Source organism: Nomascus leucogenys, chromosome 14 (genome assembly GCF_006542625.1).
Source record: "Nomascus leucogenys isolate Asia chromosome 14, Asia_NLE_v1, whole genome shotgun sequence".
Taxonomy (NCBI): domain Eukaryota; kingdom Metazoa; phylum Chordata; class Mammalia; order Primates; family Hylobatidae; genus Nomascus; species Nomascus leucogenys.
Window position 1 is genome coordinate 77,019,633 of NC_044394.1, and position 22,878 is coordinate 77,042,510.

The following is a 22,878-nucleotide window of genomic DNA, read 5'->3' on the forward strand; positions in this document are numbered from 1 at the left end:
ACCCCCACATTATCTGACAAACCCTTATCAACCGTGACAGTTTTATGCCTTACAGGCTGCTGGATGTGTGTGTGTGTGTGTATAGAGGGAAAGGGAAGATGTGAAATGAAGCAAAAAGTAAGAAAATGGACTTGGGGTGGAGGTTAGGTGTAGCCACACTTTACCTACATTTTGCTGTTTTACAATTTGCTGAAAAGCCCCCTTATACCTCCCCGTTAGCACCCTATATTTACGCTTCTAAAACACAGCTCATATCCTCCCTTCCACTTTGGTGCCACACCTGACCAACCATGATGGGGCTATGGAAGGAATGAGGCGCCAGAAGCTCCACCACTGAACTTACATGACGGTAGCCCTGGTCTCATTCTAGTCTCTGAAAAATAAAATAAAACTCATCCCATCATCTCCCATTTCATATTAACCCCAAATCTTGAAACTGGTTCTGAAGTACATTTTACTCACTCTATGTCTATATGAGGAATGTTCTAGAAATGAATATTAAATGGTATTGCCAACAAATATCATATTTCTATTATCTGATGCAATAAATCCTGCCAGATTATATAATACCCTGCTGTTCATTTTCAAGATAATAAGATAAGAAGATATAAGAGCTATAAGTGGTAACAAGTTAATCACTCCTGAATCTGCACCAAGATGTGAGCAATTTTTACTTAAATTTTGGCAAAGTCTGAAATATTTTTCCTTCATATCTAATTTTCAGGTTTAATTAGTGTTGGAGCTAGACTCAAGTAAGTGGAAGACTTTCCTGGCATCAAAGATAGTTAATTCTGAAGAATAGGCTGAAAGGGAAATGGTGTGGTGATGTCCTTGGCCTGAATATGCAGTCCTGGCACCTCACAGTTTTAATCTCCCCAAGGGACCTGGCCTTAGGGAGTAGAGCAGATACCTCTCTATGTCATGGATTTCCTGTCAGTCCCAGTTTTATCCACTCTACACCTTAGGGGATCCTTTTCAACATGACATCAGTTGTTGACTACTCTCGGAAAAATGACTGTGATAAGTAAAAATGATAAATCATTTGAAAGAACCATTTTTAGACTAGTATTTAAACCATGTTCGCAGAAGGGAGAGTTGAAAAATCATGAAATTTCACCTCACCTTCCATGACAGGACTTGAAAGGCTAATTCAGAGCAAGACAGACTGTAACTGCTATGGACACTAAGAAGTTGAGTCAGACAGCACCATCTGCCTGGGGCCCGGCATTATGCTCAGCAAGGTTTTAGCTGTTACCCCAAACAACCGCTCTGCCATTCTTAAGAGTAAGGTATTATTAGTCCTGTTCTTACATAAGAGGCTAAGGCACAAACATGGAAGTAACTTCCCATCATGTTAGTGAAGTGCGAGAATTTAAGTCGATCACCTCAAAACCCAAACACTTTCCTACTGGGTGGACTCCAGTTGTAGGGCAAAGCTAAAGCTGGGAAGAACCCATAGACAATCCGACGTTAGCACGCTGAGACAGCAAAGGGCTTCCCTGAGCCGCAGAATATGGGGAGAGAGTTCATCTCCTTTTGTAGCAAGAAGCAAAGAAAGAGGCCGGGCTTGGTGGCTCATGCCTGTAATCTCAACACTTTGGGAGGCCAAGGAAGGTGGATCACTTAAGGTCGGGAGTTTGAGACCAGCCTAGCCAACATGGTGAAACCCATCTCTACCAAAAATATAATTTTTAAAAAAATTAGCTGGGTGTGGGGGCACAAGCTTGCAATCCCAGCTACTCAGGAGGCTAAGGCAGGAGAATCACTTGAACCCAGGAGGCGGAGGTTGCAGTCAGCCGAGATCCTACCAATGCACTCCAGCCTGGGAGACAGAGTGAGACTCTGTCTCAAAAATAAATAAATAAATAACTATTTAAAGAAAATTTAAATAGGAAATAAAGGAAGAGGTTAAAATAAGTCCAAAATGCATCCTGATGTTATTGGCCCTGGGTTAAGGTACCAGTGAAGAGAAACTAAATCATGGGACTCATCAGGGACAAAAGAAGTCTTAGGTAGAATCAGTGATGGAAATCCACCCCAGCAATATTTAGAATTAATTGTTTTCTCTCCTTACCTAATAAAAATAGAAGTAGGATATTCTTTAAAAGAGAAAGCTATTTCCAGGTGAAACTATTTGAAGTTGAAAAATAATGTTTTTATACTATCTGTGCTATACTATGTTTATCTGAAATGTACACCTATGCTACTGGGGAAGCATGAAAATGCAAGGAAAAAATGGTGCTGACTTCCTTGCTGCTGAAACTCGCTAGTGTGTTCATGATTGCTATAGAAATACCTGCCATAAACCGTTGGGGGACACTCAAATTAGGCCATTTCAAGATTGGTGCAGACCATAAATATTCAGTAATAAGCGTTCATGTTTAATGGCTCTGGGAGATCTTGCCAAGTGCCCTGTGTTTTTGGCAAGTACGTGCCCTAGATTTAACATCTACTTATGAACATGACTATTTCTCACTATTTTATTTGTTTCGAGAAAACTAAGAGGTTTCTGCCTTCTGTGCCTTCAGACAGAACAGACTTTGCAAGTTTGTTCCTGAGGGCTGTGCTAAAAATACAAGGCTGCTTTCCAATTACATAAAACCAAATCACAGCACAGAGAAATGAAGACAACTCCCTCCCACCCCACAAATGCCTAGAGTGGCCACAGCCTACCTCACCAACCTTAGTTTCCATCATTCCACTCTTGGCATCTTCTGCTTCCAGGGGCTGAACTGCTCTGAGGGCTCTGCACAGAGCCTGCACATCGTCTCTGCACCTACTGTCCTGCTCCTGGAATGCAGCCCTGCACACCTCCTGGGGTGCACCATCTCTTCACCCTGCCTCACGGATGCCATACCTCACATGGAGCCTTTCCGCTGTCTGAGCATTTCAGGTGGAAGTGATTTCTCTCCTCAGAATTTCCATTTTCCTCTCATCAATAACACTTGCTTATTATCCAAAATTTGGAAACAAAATAAAGAAAAACAAAGGAAGAAGGAGGAAGGAAAAGCAAAAAAAGATGGAGAGAGAGCAAAAGGAGTAGAAAGAGAACATAAGCAGAAGGAAATAAATAGAAAAGGTGACAAAAAAGAAAAACTCCTCTATAAAAATATATTATGGTAGATTTTCTCTTTTATGTTCATTTGATTTATATTTGAGTATAGTTGTAATTTGTACTAAGTATACACTTTTCTATGCTGTCAACCCCTACTCAAGCCCTAACCCCCACACAAACATAACACGGACACATAAAACTGTCTCAAAAGATCACTTTTAGTAATATAATGTTTTATGGCTACATAATTTTCTACCACTGAGCAATGTCATGATTCACATACTCATTTCCTCTTCTGTGGAGTGCACTGATAATTTTCAATTTCTTTTTTTTTTTTTTTTTGCAAATTACTTTGTCTGAAGTTCTCTTACGCAATATGAAATAAGGTAAAGAGCTTGGCATTTGGAATTCGATCTGAGTTCAGTTGGTGGGTCTGATACGGAGTGGTTACATGATTTTTGACAAACCACTTACCTCTCTCAGCCAGTGTTTTTTTTTCATCTGTAAAATGAAAATTGTGATTAATAGTTTCACTAGATGCATTGTGTTTTTTTTTTTTTTTTTGAGAAGGATCTGCTCTGTCGCCCAGGCTGGAGTGCAGTGGCGCAATCTCGGCTCACTGCAAGCTCCGCCTCCCGGGTTCACGCCATTCTCCTGCCTCAGCCTCTCCGAGTAGCTGGGACTACAGGCGCCCGCCACCACGCCCGGCTAATTTTTTGTATTTTTAGTAGAGACGGGGTTTCACCGTGGTCTCGATCTCCTGACCTCGTGATCCACCCGCCTCGGCCTCCCAAAGTGCTGGGATTACAAGCGTGAGCCACCGCACCCGGCTCACTAGATGCATTTGATCATGTCTGTGAGCTCCGGCTTCCTAAATCATACTCTTACAGCAGAGACCAATTTGTTAGTCAACACATAACCATTGAGTAGCTATGATTGTGCCTGCCCAATCTCAGCAGTTTAAGAAAAAATGGTGTGGTGCTGCATATTATCAAAGCAAAACATTACTTATGTTTATGGTTTATATTCCCTTACAGGTTAGCATCCCTGGATCCCTGGATCTGTTTTCATTTTTGCTCTAACTTGGAGGGTGAAGGATTCAGTAAATACTAATTGAATAAATTAGGAGAGTAAATCGTTTGCTAAATAACATAGAACCAACAGAAATAGGAAGCTGAAAGTAAAAACAAACATTTATGGAGTGACTAGTATATGCCGTAATCTGTGCTATGCAAAAAAGTAATTGTTGCCCACCTGGCTACAATTCAGCACCTCCTTTAGTTGCCTCGGCCTTGTGGCTTAATATGGGAAATTAATCCTTCCAAACTGATCCCAACTCACAAGTTCTTGATAATGATAGTATTTGAATAGCATTTTTCTATTACATATTCTTCTATTGAAAAAAACACTGTGGTGACTCTCCTGAGTCTCTGCCATTCAGTCTTCAAATTTTTAGAAGGTTTAAATAAAATCTGGGGCTTTTCTAACATGTCCTTAAGATGACTGTGCCTGTTACCTTCCCTTTGTAGTAAGCTCCCCATTTCTATGTCTGTTTTTTCCTGATGACCTAGTAATCTGCAAACCCAATTTTTCTGCTCATTTCCCTTCAACATGTGAGCCCAGGAACCACTGTACCATTGCTACCCAACAGCAGGTGAGTGAGGCCTCAAAGATGCAGCATCCTTTCGAATTCTGATATGTGGGATAGGTAGATTCTTACCGTCTGTGACTACTACGTGCCACCAACAATTTCCCACTGGTGATGCCAAAAACGAGGAGCCACAGATGGAGCAGTCTATTTAAAATGGAGTGACTGGAACTGACAGTAGCAGCAGATTAAAATTCAAGGAGCTGCGAAAACACAGGGCAGAAATCATATTTAGATAATTCATCATCAAAATTCAAATGATGGCTAATGCTTGCAAGAGGAGATGTGAAAACTGTACAGAACACCAAATGCAAATACACTCCAGGCAGACAACCCTCTCCTCCCGGGGAATACCTGATCAGCAAGGCAGGTCCCACAGAAGGGGGCGAGCTAGAGGGATAGTTATGATTATTCTTGGTGGCCAGAGAGATCCCAGGTCCACTCCTCTCCTGGGTAACACAGGTAGAATGTTGATTGCAGATAAAGGCTGATATAAAAACTATTCTAAGACATGAACCTCCATCTGTGCAATCTTATTCTAATAGGAAAAGCAACAAAGAAATATTAGTCTACTAAAGCTGCCATAGCAAAATATCACAGACCAGATGCCTTAAACAAGAGAAATGTATCTTCTCATGGGTCTGGAGGCTGAAAGTCCAAGATGAGGGTAAAGGTTGGTTTCTGGTGAAGGTTTTCTCTCTAGCTTGTAGACCACCACCTTCTTGCTGTATTCTCAACTGTCCTTTGCTCTGCGGGGAGAGAGAGAGAGAGAAAGAGAGAGAGAGAGAGCCCTCTTGTCTCTCTTTCTCTTCTTAGAAGGACACAAGTCTATTGAAACCTTACCCTGATTACCTCATTAAACCTTACTTAACTCCCTAAAGACTCTATCTCCAAATATAGTCATGTTGGAGGTTTGATCTTCAACATAAAAATTTGGAGATAGACACAATTCAATCCATAACACTCACAAATTCTATGTTGACCATTTAGAAAATTCATCTGAAACTAGTGAAATGACTCACTTTTTGTTCCATGGTTATCCAGCTTCCGAAGGGACAACTGCCAATAGAGCTCTAAACTGGACTGTGAATTTCAATGCCTTCTTCAGCATTGTTGGTCCTAAAAACCTTGGAAATTAAAGGTGGGACTCTCATGCATCTTCAGACTCCTAAAAAGTGTGACCACATCTATCTTTTTATTATTTATGCTTGCTAACACTCACCCATTTGATGTTTACACTTTAGGCTAAACGCTAATACTATACGCAATCAACAATTATTTATTTAGCAATCTATTCCACCTGTGATTCTTCATGAAGTGTTTTTAAAATTTATGGGGGTGATTTTTGGCAGTTGGAACAATTGAGAGACCCTACGAGAATGCAGTGATTGCGACTGAGGTGTGCTACACCTCATGCAAAATACAGAATAGTCTCATACAGAGAAGCATATTTTTGCATTCTGTCAACTTTCAAACAACCGAAGGAAAATTCATATGAGTAAAAAAAATCTATTTAAAATTATATGAGGTAGAACTTAACTCTGTTTTTTGTTTGTTTGTTTGTTTGTTTTGTGTGTTTTTTTTTGTTTTTGAGATGGAGTCTCGCTGTGTAGCCCAGGCTGGAATGCAGTGGCACGATCTTGGCTCACTGCAAGCTCCTCCTCCCGGGTTCATGCCATTCTCCTGCCTCACCCTCCCGAGTAGCTGGGACTACAGGCGCCGGCCCCCATGCCCATCTAATTTTTTGTATTTTTAGTAGAGACAGGGTTTCACCGTGTTAGCCAGGACCTAATTCTGTTTTTATAAAAAAATCATAAAAATGTGGCATGTTTTTATTATACATTGAATTTTCCAGGAATGCAATGCTGTATAAGTTAAAGGAAAATTGTATTTTGCTTTATTCAGAGCTTTCCAAAGGGTGTTCACTATTTTGGAAAATCATATCTCCTGGACAGGATCACTTGTGATATTTGGGTAGTCTGTATTTGCTACTTTCTCTATCACTTCATTACATATATGTAAGACTCAATACCTAACTATGTCTTCTGTCATAATTGTGTCTAAGCACTTACTTATTGAAATATATATCATGCCATAAGGTACTGTCATTCTATTTCTCCAATAAAACACAATGAGGGGATTTTATTGATTTTGAAATCAAGGGTATGGATTCATTATGTTATCTATGATTTTCATTTCAGCACAGTAATGGGACCATTTAAAAATACAGGCATCTCCCATTTTGTCATTAATTCATTTCTGAAAATCAGACTTTCTTTACAAAAATGCAAACTAGAAACATTTCTTCCATATCTTAAATGTAAAAAAATGCAATGTGTTGCACATTAAGTCAAAATGCCTAATCAATTACTTAGCACAATGAAAACACAGTAAAATATTTTACAGAAATAACAAACTATAATGTTAGGATAAAACTTCTCACAAAATTACTTTTTGATCACAAAACAACTAGTATTGTTAAATATGTATATATATATAGATGCTTTTTGTACAGTTACATATACAGGTTGCATGCTGAACTGTAAATACTATGTTACAGCAAGGCAAATAATAGACAATAAATAAATTAGAAAAATCCAAACAAAGCCTCCAAAAAATCAATTTTATGTAACAAACTATTAATACTCTTAAATAAATAAAAGGGAAGCTTGAAATATGAAGAAAGTTGAGAATTGAAGCAATCATTTTTTCACTGTTGAAAAAAGGTAATAGAATAGAAAAGCTGGGTAGTGAAAGGGCAATGTCAAGCATACTAACAGAATCAACATTGTAGTAGTACTTCCATCTCATGCAATAACACAAAATTAATAATAAATCAGATCCTATAGATAAACTATTAGCATCAATAAGTAAATATAGCAAATTCCCTATACCTAAGGTGAACCATCAAAAATCTAATGTATTTCTATATATAAACAAAAGACAATTATAAAATACAACTTAAAAATGATACCACTTACAATACGATAAAGAAATATCAAATATCTGGAACTAAATACAATAAATTACTACTTTACAGAAAACTAAATAGTATATTTTGCATAAATTAAGGATCCTATATCAACAAAATATATATGATGTTCATGAACATGGAAGACCCAGTGTGCCAAATACATTATTTCTTCAAGCGATGTCAATTTCCCTTATCAAGAATTTGTGTTAGAAAATTGACAAGCTAATTCTACATTTCATATGGGGACTTAGATTAACAGGTAGACTTGTTAAAGCCACAGCAATCAAGAAAGTGTGAAATTAGTGCAAAGACAGATAAATCGACAGATTGAACAAAATAAAAAGTTCAGAAAAAGACAAACATACAAGCAGTTACCTGTTTTATAACAAAGGTTCTAATGCAGTACAGTGAGGAAAGGAAGATCTTTTAAATAAATAATACTAAATCAATTGGATACGAATATGGAGAAAATAAATTTTTACCTCTACCTCACACTAGGTGAACTGTATACCTAAAAAAAGGTAAAAACAATACAATTTCTAGAAGATAATGTAGAATGACATCTGTATGATATCTTCATGACCTTAGTGTAGTCAAAGATGTCTTAAATAAAATTTAAAAATAAGAATTAACACATAGAAAAGTTAGACAGAACTTTTATGAAAATTATGACCTTTCTATCAAAAGATACCATTAAGAACATGAAAAATTAATTCAGAGAATGGGAGACAGTATTTGCTATACATATACAAGATGAAAAGCTTATACAGTAATATATAAAGAAATATTAAAAATTCAGGAAACAACCAATGCTGGAGAGGATGTGGAGAAATAGGAACACTTACACTGTTGGTGGGAGTGTAAATTATTCAACCACTGTGGAAGACAGTGTGCTGATTCCTCAAGGATCTAGAACTAGAAACACCATTTGACCCAGCAATCCCATTACTGTGTGTATACCCAAAGGATTATAACTAATTCTACTGTAAAGACACATGCACACGTATGCTTATTGCAGCAGTGTTCCCAATAGCAAAGAGTTGGAGCCAATGCAAATGCCCATCAATGATAGACTGGATAAAAAAAATGTGGCACATATACACCATGGAATACTATGCAGCCATGAAAAGGATGGGTTCATGTCCTTTGCAGGGACATGGATGAAGCTGGAAACAATCATTCTCAGCAAACTAACACAAGAACAGAAAACCAAACAGCACATATTCTCACCGTAAGTGGGAGTTGAACAATGAGAACACATGGACAAAAGGAGGGGAACATCACACACCAGGGGCCTGTCAGTGGGTGGGGGGCTAGGGGAGGGATAGTATTAGGAGAAATACCTAATGTAGATGATGGGTTGATGCGTGCATCAATCCACCATGGCATGTGTATACTTACGTAACAAACCTGCACATTCTGTGCATGTATCCCAGAACTTAAAGTATAATAAAAAAAAAGAAATTCTGAAAATCAACAATTAAAAGATAATCAACTTAATTTTTAAGTGGGTGAAGTACTTAGACACTTCTTTAAGGGAGATATCAAAGTGCCAGTAAAAGTTAAAATGTGCTTAACCTCAAGAGTAATCATTGAAATGCTAATAAAAACCACAATGAGATACCACTTCACACCCATGCAATTAACTAACATGGAAAAAGATAAAAGCAACAACAAAAACAAAAACACCGATGATATCAAACAGTGATGGCTAGAATACTTAGCCATTATTGGTAGAAGAATAAATTGGTAAAACTGCTTTGGATGTTTTTTGGCAATACCTATTAAAATATATATGTGGCTGGGTCCAGCAACTCATGCCTGTAATTCAACACTTTGTGAAGCTGAGGACAGAAGATTGCTTGAGCCCATAAGTTTCAGACCAGTCTGAGCAACAAAGGAGATGCTGTGTCTACAAAAAAAGATAAAAATTATCCAGGCATTGTAGTGGACACCTATGGTCTCAGCTACTCGGGAGGCTGAGGTAGGAGAATTGTTTGTGCCAGGGAGATGGAGGCTGCAGTGACCCATGATTGTGCCACACTACTCCAGCCTAGGTGACAGAGCAAGACCTTGTCTCAAAAACATTTATAAATAAGAGATAAGAATAAATATATATGTACTTTATGAACCAGCAAGTCCATCCCTGGCAATATATTAAAAAATATTGCATATCTATGTTCACCAAAGGGCATATACAAAAAAATTTACGGCTGAATCATTCATAAAGTGATAAATAGGAAATGATACAAATGTCCACCAATAGCAGAATATATAGTGATACATTTATATAATGAATTACTACATCAAAGTGAAAAAGAACTACCACTACACTAAACACAAATAAATTACATAAATATAATGTCAGACAAAAGCAGCCTAACGGAAAAGACTGCACGATGTACTTTTCCATTTATAAAAATAAACTAACCTGACCTTTGCCTGAAAGAAGGTGGCTAGGTAGTAAATGGGTAGGAAATAATAGTGACTTCTGGGGTACTTACAATAGTCTATTTTTTTATTTGAGTGGATTTAAATTGATGTTTACATTTTAAAAAATAAGTACCTTTGTGATTTATATATATATTACACTTCAATACAGTTTACTTAAAATATATATACATGTATGCATATATGTATATGGTATGTATGTGTATGTTGGTGTATATAGACACAAATATATACATGCACCCACATACACACACACATAAATACATATATGTATACATATAGGTATACATATATGCATATATGTATATACATGTATATATAGATGTGTGTGTATATATACATATACATATATATGCATTTACATATGCATATATATGTATTTACATATGCATATATATGTATTTACATATGCATATATATGTATTTACATATGCATATATATATGTATTTACATATGCATATATATGTATTTACATATGCATATATATGTATTTACATATGCATATATATGTGTTTACATATACATATATACATATACGTATACCTGTATAGGTATAAATATACACGTATACATGTATATGTACATGTATACCTGTATGTATATACCTATACAGGTATACGTATACATATGTACGCATCTAGGTATATGTATACATGTATATATATACATAGACATATATATATATATATATACATAGACATATATATATATATATATATATACCAATAGGGAAAGAGTAGAGATCTGTAGTAGGCTAGATTGAGACTAAACATTAGACAGCTTTAGCTTAAGCTACTGTGAAATATAATTGATTAATGGATTGATAAGGGCAAGATCTTATTACAGAATCTTTAATGCTTTAAGAAAATGGGCATTTTGCTCACTTTGGTCACTGACATACTCCTACTGGGAATAGCTAACTAAGCGCATTCTAAAAAGGCATTTTTCCCTTTGAGAAGGTCAAGACTTCCGTCATTGTCTTGGTCTACTTCTTAAGGCCATCAGTACCCACCAATCTCTCCATGTGGTAGAGGGACACTTCTCCTACTGTGAATTCTTTGGCATTTTGCTGGGGAGATATATGTTGCAGTACACGTGGGAATCTGATGAGGATCCATTCTCCAAAAGATCCTTTCTCTTACAGGAATTTAATTTTCATGGAAATTTTTACAGAAATGCCTCTATTCACACATTCCCATAACATCTTTTGTACAGGTAGTAATGTTGCACATTACAAGGATAGGTAGATTGACAGATCCATGTGAGTTTATATCTCCAGCATCTTGTATTGCATCAGCCTATTTGTATTGCTGGCTGAATGTACGAGGTATTCTACACTAGGTTTCTTAACTCAAGGTCCATGGAAATGGGAATCCGAAAGTTGGCTTTGGAGGGTCTGTTAATTAATACAAATTACATGTCAGTTTTGTGTATATGTGTGCATACAAATTTCTGGTTAGAGATTTATAGCTTTTATGTGGTTATTAAAAGGATCCTCAACTTTAAAAGGTTAAAAATGTAATCTAGTAAATTCTGAATGCCACAATTATCAAGAGAATGGAAATTAGCAAAGTAAGTTTGGATAATTTGATTAATAGAATGGTAAAGTAGCTTTGGGATACTTACCTGCACCTTGAGTCACTTTGAAGTCAAATAGCAGCTTCTGTCACTGTATAAATTTTCAGGCAATTTGAATTTATTGTGAGCTTGACCCCTTGAGAGTGATTTACATATGTTGACTCTTCAGTCATCACTGCTAGGATGCCAGAGGTGGTGGTCTGGACTGCCTGCTGCAGCCCCTGTTTGCCCTCTCTCTTTCTTCCACCTTGCACTTCTTTCCCAGGTCAGGATGGGGCTGGGAAGACCAGGAGATCCAATCTCTGCAGTAGCCAGGGAAATTTTAGCTCCAGATTGAGCATGGGTCCCATGGATGGGGGTTGGTAGGAAGAGTATTAAGGGTCAACTTTGTACCTGGTACTGGACTAGACACCAAGAATACAGAAAACATTGATTGAGCAGCTTTTATGGGCACGTACCTGTCCCATGGCAGCTATTGTGAGTGATACAGAGATAATCAGAATAAGAACATACTGCTCCAGGAACATAACTTTTTGTCAAGGAGCTCACACCCAGATGGGGATCTCCATGGCACATGAAAGCTGACATATCTTTGGGAAATACAGCCGTTTCCCATGCATTGTGCTAGGTGCTTTACACGTACTCTCTAATTTAATCCCCACAATATCTCCTTGAGATCATAATTACCTCCATTCCACAAACAATAAAAAAGATGCTCAGAGTAATTATGAAATCTGGCTGAGAGTGCCAATATATGTTGTAAAAGCAGATATAATCTACCAATAACTTGACTCAACAGTCCACCAGTTCACACGTTATTGAATTTCACAGAGAAGTACAATCAGATACCTGTGAGATTAGAGTGAGATCCACATAGCTTAGGGAAGTTCTGTAGGAGAATGTCTGATACTTACACTGCATTATTGACTATTACTATGTTGAAGACAGTGAGTACAGCAAGGAAACAAAGAAAGGATCTCTCTCAGGTTCTCTTGAGCCTTCTTGGATGACATGTCAAGTGACTTGGGTTAGACTTTGCCCTTGGCAGTTTCACTAGAGGCAGGACACCATCACACAAATATCAAATCTAAAATTGGTGATGACAGTCACTGCTAAGAAGAGATGACCACGCTGATTATTAGGAGCTGTGCTGATTATCACCAGCCACCTACATTGATTGGGAAGGCTCCCTGGACTCTCAGATTTCATTTGGCAGTATGAGAATTTAAAGAATGTAAGTACAACTTCTGTACTTTCAGTCATCTTAATATTACTCACAGTGTGTACTTATAAAACTGTTTTCAGCTGCTAATGGTGCCATGATAATCAAAAGTGTTTTAACAAAGATGAAAGATTTAATTTTGAATGGGGCTGTAAGAAATAGATGAATAGGACATAAGGAGGTAAGGAGCTAATGTTGTCAAGATGCAACCCCCTTAAAGCAAAACTTCTGAAACATGGCAAAAAGGGCCATTGTCTCAAGCAGTAAGAAGTTGTGTCTAATGAAAGATGGAATGAGCATTTAGCAAACAGGGATGAAAGATTAGATTCAGCCCACACTGAGAAGCTAGCATTTAACCTGCAGTTCCCTAAAAAAAAAAAAAAAAACTAAATGAGAGTATGATTTCTCTAAAGTAGCCAGTCATGGAGACTTTTATTATTAAGTAAATATGTACCTTCAAAACATGAACACGTCACCTTACCTTTGTAGTACAGAAGCTGATTTATCTAATCCAGTGGTTCTGAATTTTTCTTTAGCATTTATATTTTTGTAGCGTTCAAAGAGACTTTATTAAAGAAAATGTTTAAGTTAATAAAGAAAGACCTACTGTACATTGCAGTCTATACTAATCTAACTGTATATAGTATTAGCATGCATACATAAACAATTTTGTCATCTATCTAAGTGATAGGCCTACATGGTCCAGTCTTAATAGAAACTGGTTCCCAAAAAATCCGAGTCTGAGCATTAAAATGTTAAAAAGGAAGTAGAATTTAAATCTTTAACTATCATCTCTTGAAAAAAAAATTGTCTAATGAGTCTAATTTATTTTACTCTTCCATTAGTACTTCCCATGGCCTCGTTTCACCCAATTCTCTTATATTTTGTATGGATCTAGGGTATTTTATTAGCCAAAATACAGCTCCCAAAATGCATTTTTTGGCTCCTCCTCCCTCTCCTATTTCCAAGTTCCTTTCTGTGTAGATGGCCTTGGTCTCAGGGCTGTGTTCTCTTCTCTCTTTCCTCCAGACAATCTGTTCTGGTCCTGCCATTCTCTAGCTCTGCAGCAAAATCTCCAGGAGCAACACTGGCAATAGCAAGACTGTCCTGGAGAGGGTGTGACAGAGGATGGATGGGCAGCAGGAGAGGTAGCACAGGTAAGTGGGCAACAGTAAGGGAAACAGTGGAGGAGAGAGGAAGAGGACCTCCTCATAGCACATGTTAAAAGTGCTGTGCTAAGGACATTCATGAAGAAGCCAGAGTATCCAAATAAGGTCTGCATTTTGGTTAATAGTATTGTACTGGTGCTAATTTGTTAACTTTGCTGAATGTGCCATAATTATGTAAGATGGTAACATTAACGGAAGCTAAGTGGTGAATATATTGGAACTCTCTTACTACCTTCACAATTCTTCTGTAAATAAAAAAATTAATAACAAGATAAGGAAGAAAAAAATCACTATGTACATAGTATTTTGGGTTCTATTTTTGCTCCTCTAAATCATTATAAATATACATTTTCATGTAGCAGCATAATACATATACCTGTTATTTAGTGAAGTAGAATTTTCCAAGGTTTTTTTCTTTGAACTTTTGTTCTGCAGAACTATCATTTGAATTATTTTGTCTCTATCCAAATTACACATATTTAAAATTATAACAATCCATAAGCAGAACTAAATACAAAGCTCAAGGAGTGTCTTTGTAAAGACAATTAAAATACATTTATCATTTTCCTAATATATTTAGATAGAAAACAATTTAAATTTAATTCATGGAATGATCTCTAGGTTTTCAGAGTAGGATGTGAATTTCCTTAAATTTGCCTCTGAAGAAAATTTCAAGTAGATAATTCTTAACTTTTTAACAATAGTGTGCAGAAACACATCTTATTTTCCTTCCTATAGCTTTTTCCTTTCTATTTCCCAGCTCATTACTCCATTAGCTAGGCATGATGAAGAATAAACAACCTCTTCACACGGCCAACTAGAGGAACTAGAGCACAGTATGTTTTCAATGACTTCCCAAGGGTTTGATTAGATCTCTTTACAAAGGCAGTGTGAAAGAATTATAATCACCACATGGACTCAAAATGATTTGGCAACTGATCCATGTGATTCAGAGCAAAGAGCCTGTGCCTTCAGATTCAGTTGTTTGGTTCACAAGCCTTGTGATGTGTAGGAATGACCATCAGTGAGGAACCAGGAGATGCCGGTGTAGATCTGCCTTGTCTCACCCAGCCTCTTCTCGAGTGTTTGTTGTAACTCTAGAGAGAGAATTGCCCTTTTCCCTGGCTCCATGTGTCCACTTGGAAGGACATTAGCCAGGTTAGCTTTCTTGGTCTTTCTGCATTCCTCATTCACTCCTCTCCATCAGAAGGAGTGTGACGTATTTTAATTAGTGATTTTGGAAAAAGGAGTAGGATAGGCGTGTGGCTGGGCCTTTTGTGAGCTTTGTTTTCTGAGCACCTGCCTGCAGAGAAATTTCAATCTGGGGCTGATTTCTCCCAGGCCACAAGGAGTTGTAACTTATTCCTCTCACTGGGTGACTTAATTTAGCTCTGGTATAAAATATTAGAAAGACTATCATGATTACACACAAAGCCATGTATTCCAGTCTAGGCTCTATTAGCAACAAAGCTGATATTTTGATTTTCATTTTGTCTGATATCTATGTCAAGTTTTTCAATTAATACTGAACTCAAGAAATTAACAAAGGGGTGTTCTGTATTGACCTTGCCTCAAAATCTCAATTGTAACTAATATTTGTTATTCACACATATGTACTATTTAATGTATATATATGTGTGTGTGTATATATGTATATATATATATATTTAAATTTTTTGACAACCCCATGAGTTGATTATTTACTTTTTAAATAAACTTTAAACTTAGAATAGTTTCAGATTTACAGAAAAATTGCAAGGCTAATACAGAGAGTTTCTATAAACCCCCCACCTAGTGTCCTCACTAGTTAACATTTTACATTACTATGGTGCATTTGTCACAGATAATGAACCAATATTGAAACAATATTATTAATTAACATTAAGATTTTCCTAGTTTTCTCCAATTCCTTTTTCCATCCCAGGATCTCATCCAGGATCCCACATCACATTACATTTAGTCATCATGTCTCCTTAGCTAACCTTGGCTGTGACAGTTTCTCAGACATTCCTTGTTTCTGATGACCTTGACAGTTTTTAGGAGGAGTGGTCAGGTGTTTTGTAGACTGTCTTTCGATCTGGAAGCATATAATATTTTTCTTATCACCAGACTGGAGATATATGTCTTTGACAGGAAGATCACAGAGGTAAATTTTCATCTTTGTCACATCATGTCAATGTGACTTACCACTAAGGATGCAAAGCTTGATCAAAAGGCAGAGTTTTTCATGTTTGTCCACTGTAAAGTTACTTCTCTGTTACCTCAATTACTGTACCCTTTAAAGAAAATCATTATTACATTATTTGAAATTCTGTATGGGAGATTTGTATATTTTCCCCCATTTATTTATTTAATCATTTATTAATAACAATACAGATTTATGAATATTTATTTTATACATAGGTTATAATGCAATACTGCTTTGTTTATTTTGTTGCTCAAATTGTTCCAGGTTTGGCCATTGAGAATCCCTTCAATTGGCTTCAGTGTCCCTTTGAAATATTTCTGACATTGTGTTTTTGCATGTGTGTGCCTGTGTGTGTGTGTGTGCACTTCTTTATTTTCTGGCACTGCAAAAGGCTTCAGATTCATCTTGCATATTCCTGCTTAGTGTTAGAATCAGCCATTTTCCAAAGAGCTCCAGTTCCTTTCATCAGAGAATGATTATCAAAATCAAGATCTGGATGCTAGGTGCACTTGTTGCTACAGCAGTGGCATTACTTCTAGACCTTCTTAGTACATGAAAATAGATGTGTATATACTAAATCATGTGTATGTGTATATATATATATGTCTATAATTATTGCAATATGTTTTTATTTATATGTATGTTAAGGTAAACATGATTTCATATTAATGCCTCCAACTATATAGTTCAGCAGCATATGGTTCATTCTGGCCCTACTTTCTGTTCATCTGTAACTTCCTTCGTCAATGGTGAGAAATCCGGCTTTCACTTTCTTTCACCCATTTACTTACTTACTCAATTTCAGCGTACTTGAATAGTGTTTCAAAATTGTGAGCCTATACCTCCATGGAAAACAACTTTATCACCTAGAGTGCAGCAGTCATGTACAAGTCCTTCAATTGTTAGTCTTACTGTCTCCATTCAATTCCAAAATTATGTAGGGCAGCCCCTTTTATTCTACCTTTTTCAATGAGAATAAAACATACATATATAATACAATTAGATTCTTTTATCACAGTCTGCATTCCAGTCTGGAATTTTAAAAAAAATTGCATGCATTAAGGTTTACTCTTTTTGCTGCAAAGTTCTATGAATTTTGACAAATGCATAGTATTGTGTATCCACCACTTCTGTGTCATACAGAATAGTTTCACTGCCCTAAAAATATCCTCTGTAGTTCATCTATTCAACCTCCCCACCTCCTCAAACCCCTGGTAGCCACGTCTCTGTTCTCCAACTTTACAGTCCTGCCTTTAAAAAAAAAAGTTACATAAAGAGAATCATACACTATGTAAACTTTTCAAGATAGAGCCTTTCATTTTGCAAAATTCATTTGTGACTCATCCACATCTTTACAAGCCTGACAGGTAACTCCTTTTATATTGCTGGATGGTATTCCAACCTGCAGATATACTATAGGATTTTTGCTCATTCACCTATTGAAAGAGTCTGTCTTAGTGTGTTTGTGCTGTTAGGACAAAACACCTGAGAATGGGTAATTTATAAAGAAAAGAAATTTCTCACAGTTCTAGAGGCTGGGAAGTCCAAGATCAAAGCACCAGCAGGTTCCAATGTGTGGTGAGGACTGCTCTCTTCCCCCAACATGTGTCCTCTGGAGGAAGGGAAGACTGTGTCTTCACATGGCAGAAGGCAGGCAGGCAAGAGAGCTAAATGCTACCTGGAGCCTCTTTTATAAGTGCCTTCATCTCATTCACGAGGGAGGAGCCCTCTTAGATCCACCTCTTAATACTATTTGATATAGTTAATACTTAATACTATTTAATATAGTTTGGCTCTGTGTCCCCACTCAAATCTCATGTTGAATTGTAATCCTCAATGTTGGGGGAGGGACCTGGTAGGAGGAAATATGGGGCATATTTCCCCCTTGCAATTCTTGTGATAGTGAGTGAGTTCTCATGAGAGCTAGTTGTTTAAAAGTGTGTAGCACTTTCCCCTTCACTCTCTCTTCCTCCTGTTCCTACATATGAAGATGTGCTTTCTTCCCCTTCGCCTTCTGCCATAATTGTAAGTTTCCTGAGGCCTCCCAGCCATGCTCCCTGTACAGTCTGCAGAACGTGAGTGAATTAAACCTCTTTTCTTCATAAATTAGCCAGTCTCATGTAGTTCTTTATAGCAATGTGAGAACAGACTAATACACTATCACATTGCAACACTTGAATGTTGGAGGAGACACATTCAAACCATAGCAAGCATCTTAGTTGCTTCTAGTTTGAGGTGATTATGAATAAAGCTGTTATGAACATTAAAAATGTAGTTTTTCATATCAGTTGGGTAAATACCTAGAAGTTAAATTACAGAAGTGTATGGTAAGATAAAGTTAGGCTACATAAGAAACTTTCAAATTACCTTCCAAAGTGGCTGTGCCATTTCCCATTCCCAACAGCAATGAACAAGAGCTCCTATAGCTCTGCATCAGCAGCAGCAACTGGAGTTTCCCGTTTTGGATTTTAGGCATCCTAATATGTGTGTAGTGACAGTTTCTTGCCCTGTTGGTTCTGTTTTCTGAAGAACCATGACTGATACATGTGTCATATCTGAGTCTTGTTCTAATACTTTCTTCGTCCCTTCAGACTGTGTTTTTTTTCTTGCCTTTGATATGCCTTGTAATTTTGTTTTGTTGTTGAACTACAGACATATTGTATTGGGTCATAAGAATTGAGATTAATAGGCTTTTTATGTGAAGATTGGTTAAGCTGGTAGAAGTTGAACTGTGTTTAAAGTTTGTTGAAACTACAGATACTAGACATTGCAAAGTCGTCAAGTGATCTTATTTTTGTCTCCCCTTTTTGGCCTTGCAGCTTCCTGTTCTGCTTCTCTCAAGGAATCTGTGTCTTGCAGTTCTTCTGGCTATAAACCACTCTTCCTATACTGGAGGCTTGTCAGGGCAGAGGTGGGGTGTGGGGGAGGGTATGAAAGTGAGATTTGAGGAGTCTTATCTGACTATAAGAATGCTGTGTCTTAGGGCTGTGTCCTTCACATGTTTTTCTGTTCCTCTTCCAGGGGTATAGCTCATTCCTAGTTTTTTGGATACAACCTTTCCAACAAATTTTTTGAAAACCATTTCCCTTATTGACTGTGTTCCCCTTTACCCCTTTGGTAAGACTGACTGGAGTGGGTGGAATTTCTTTACCCAGCTGAGATGAAGTTTGAGAGTCACTCTGTGATGAATCCCTTCCCCTGGAGTCAGTGCTGTTGTTAGGTGAACCATCTAGAAATGTTTCATGGTGGCTTGTCATTCCTTCTTCTTTGAGGGCCACAAGGGGATCTTGCTCAAACCCTCACCATGAGAACCTGGTAGAGTTCCTCCAGGTAGAGTCCACAAATGTCTGGGGCTCCCCTATGTCTGTAGTCCTTAGGAGTTTCTCATGCTCACACCAGTCCGTGCCTGGCCTTCAACGATTTGTCAAAATTAATGTCTAAGTGTTTTCTTACTGATTTATGTGGCCCAGTGGCTTCTGCCCCAGGTAAGAAAATCTTGGATGCTGTGTCTCTCTGAACACACCTGTCATTCCAGATTGCATGGTGGCAATTTGCCTGGTTTATTTATTTCTCTGTTGATTTCACTTTTCCCAGCTTATTCTAGTTGAAAGGACAGGAGTTGACAGTTTCCAAGTTCTTCATGTTTTGGAATTGAAACTAAAGTCTCCTTATTAATTTTATTATTCTTATTTTATAGATGAGAGAGTTGAACTTGTGCATTTTTATACAGCTAATAAGAGGTCCATGGTTGATTAGCCCAGGTCTTCTGATGACACATCTGTATAGTCTCCAACTCCAAGCCTTGATTTCAAATGGCATGTGAAGTCTTTAGGCTTCTATCTGACTTTCTCCTAGCTATGGCATTATATGACTCACTAAGCATATGCTATGTACAAATCATACCCCACGTGACTTAGAGAGAGTCTAAAGGAATATAAGATAAAGTTCTGCTCTCAATAACCACACTCTAATTGGGAGACTAAGTATACATGAGGCAATTCAAAAACCAGTACAAAGCCACATACATGCAAGTCTAAAGTCAATGGTATTTCATATCATGTCCTCAGACCCTATGGAACCTGCCAACATATTGTCAGGAGTCCACAAGTTTGCAATAATAGTTTTTAATTAAGTAAATTTATTTTGTGATAATATTTTAGAAAATGCATTGTCATCAAATTTTAGTCCCAGTATTTCTGTTTGATTTGTTTTTATGAATGTGTTGGAGTCAAATGGCCATGTAGAGTGATAGCGTTTAATTTTTAACATGTTTCAGAACATGTCTGTCCACCCTGGAGTCATCATATTGTAACATCAAAATGACATAATCATTCTTCATTTGCCATGGAACTTACGAACTTATTTTACTTGATATAAAGGTGACAGAAATGAGGGAGATAATTCACAATTGAAAAACACTCTTTATAGTAAGACCTAATTTTATAAATTATTTATTAAATCAAAATTTTGATTTGACACCACAGAAAGCACATAACATGTCAGAAAAATATATTACTTTACTAGCTGAGAGATAATGAGAAAAGGAAAGAGGACTTAATGTGTAAATAATGTATTCTCTCAAAGTGGGAGCCAAATGGCATACCAGTGCCCTGTACAAATGAAAATTGTGCAGCCATTTGAGTAGAAAAATATGGTGAAAGAGTTCAGTCCTCTCACAGTTTATTGCAGTATAGATATCCTAAACTAATGAAAACGTGCACCACAGCAATCAGAATCGTATTCACAGTGTGGGCCAACATATTGTTCTGTTCATATTTACTTACAATCAAAAAAGCAGTAATATAGTGTCAAATATACAATAAATAGTTTTTCATTATATACTTTATTTTCCAGCATTCTATTTAAGAGTGTGTAGCAGACACAGTGTTCTCCTTGGGTTCCCTGAGATTCCTCTCAATGTTTCTGTGCAGCACTTCCTCTGGCTTCCATGCACTCTTTTCATTAAGAAATGACACTTGAAACTGTGTTAATGGAACTGTTGTTTGGCTACTGAAACCACTTTGTCTACAGCTGCAGGGAACCACAAATTCCTTGGAGTTCATATGTCCTAGGCATCCTTAGGAAATGTCAGAGTGATTCCACAAGAATGAAAGCCCAGCTTTCTGGTTTTAACTCTGGACAAACCCTGAGGTGTACCTTACATTTCAGAGCTCCCAGTAGGATCAGGCTAAGTCTAGAACTTCTAATAAAATCAAGCTTTTGCTTGGATTCTTTCTTTTCCCCATCTTGCTTCTGCCATTCTTTCCTTAGTTTCTCCTGAGAAAACTTCTCAAATATATCACTTTCATGAGAAGCTTATTCTCAAAGCATGCTACGAAGGACCCAAACTAAGAAAAATGCACAATTTGAATGGTTTTGCTTTCAAACTGAAGTAACTTTGCAATGATATTTAGTAAGCTCATTGTTAAAAAATATAAAAATAAAAATGGTAATAAATAAAATTCAAAGGAATCATTTTCACAGTCAAAAACAAAATCAAGTCCGAAAGAACTAAGCGAAGTTGAATAATTTCTCTACTTAAAGCCAGCATCACCAATTTTGTCTTATCAAAGGAACCTCACATTAAATTAAATTAGTTTATTTTAATTGCATTAAGTTTTTAAGGTGTTTTGTTTCGTTTTAAAATTTGTTTTTGTTTCAAACATTTGTGAATGCTATAAGTACACAGTTTGTTTATACATATTTAAGTCACATTACATAGAAAACAATTTAAGTAAACAATAATGGGTCCACCAGAATAGCTTTTACTTCAAAACAATAGTCTTCAAACTTTTTCTGTAAAGGTCTAGATAATGAATATTTGACTTTGCAGCCCATAGGGTCTTTGTTAAAACTACTTGACTTCGCTGTTACAGCAAGAAAGAAGCTATAGATAATACATAAATAAATGACCATGGTTATTCCCATAAAACTTTATTAAAGCAGACAGCAGGCCTCATGTGGTACACAGGCTATAGTTGTCAACTCCTGCTTTAAAAGTAAACCAAATACATTTAAAAAAAAAAAAAATGAAAGGCCGGGGGTAGTGGCTCACACCTGTAATCCCAGAACTTTGGGAGGCCCAGGCAGGCGGATCACCTGAGGTCGGGAGTTTGAGACCAGCCTGACCAACATGGAGAAACCCCGTCTCTACTGAAAATACAAAATTTAGCCAAGTGTGGTGGCACATGCCTGTAATCCCAGCTACTCAAGAGGCTGAGGCAGGAGAATCGCTGGAACCCGGGAGGCTGAGGTTGTGGTGAGCAAAGGTTGCACCATTGCGCTCCAGTCTGGGCAACAAGAGTGAAACTCCATCTCAATAAAATAAAATAAAATAATTAAAAATAAAATAAGCCATACTGGAATGACATCAGCAAATTGGCAGAGTAGCAACTTCAAGTTCTTGCCCCACTCCCAGAAACATTTTAAGAAAACAGAAACTTTAAAAATCAACATTGTCAGAACACTCTCAAAATGTTATAGCAACTTAGAGAATGCTGAATCAGGAAAAGGAAACATGAAAATGACAGAAAAGCTTTGAAGCAGTTTTTCTTTTTCTTACCCCATGCACTAGTCAAATCTGTAGCAGTGT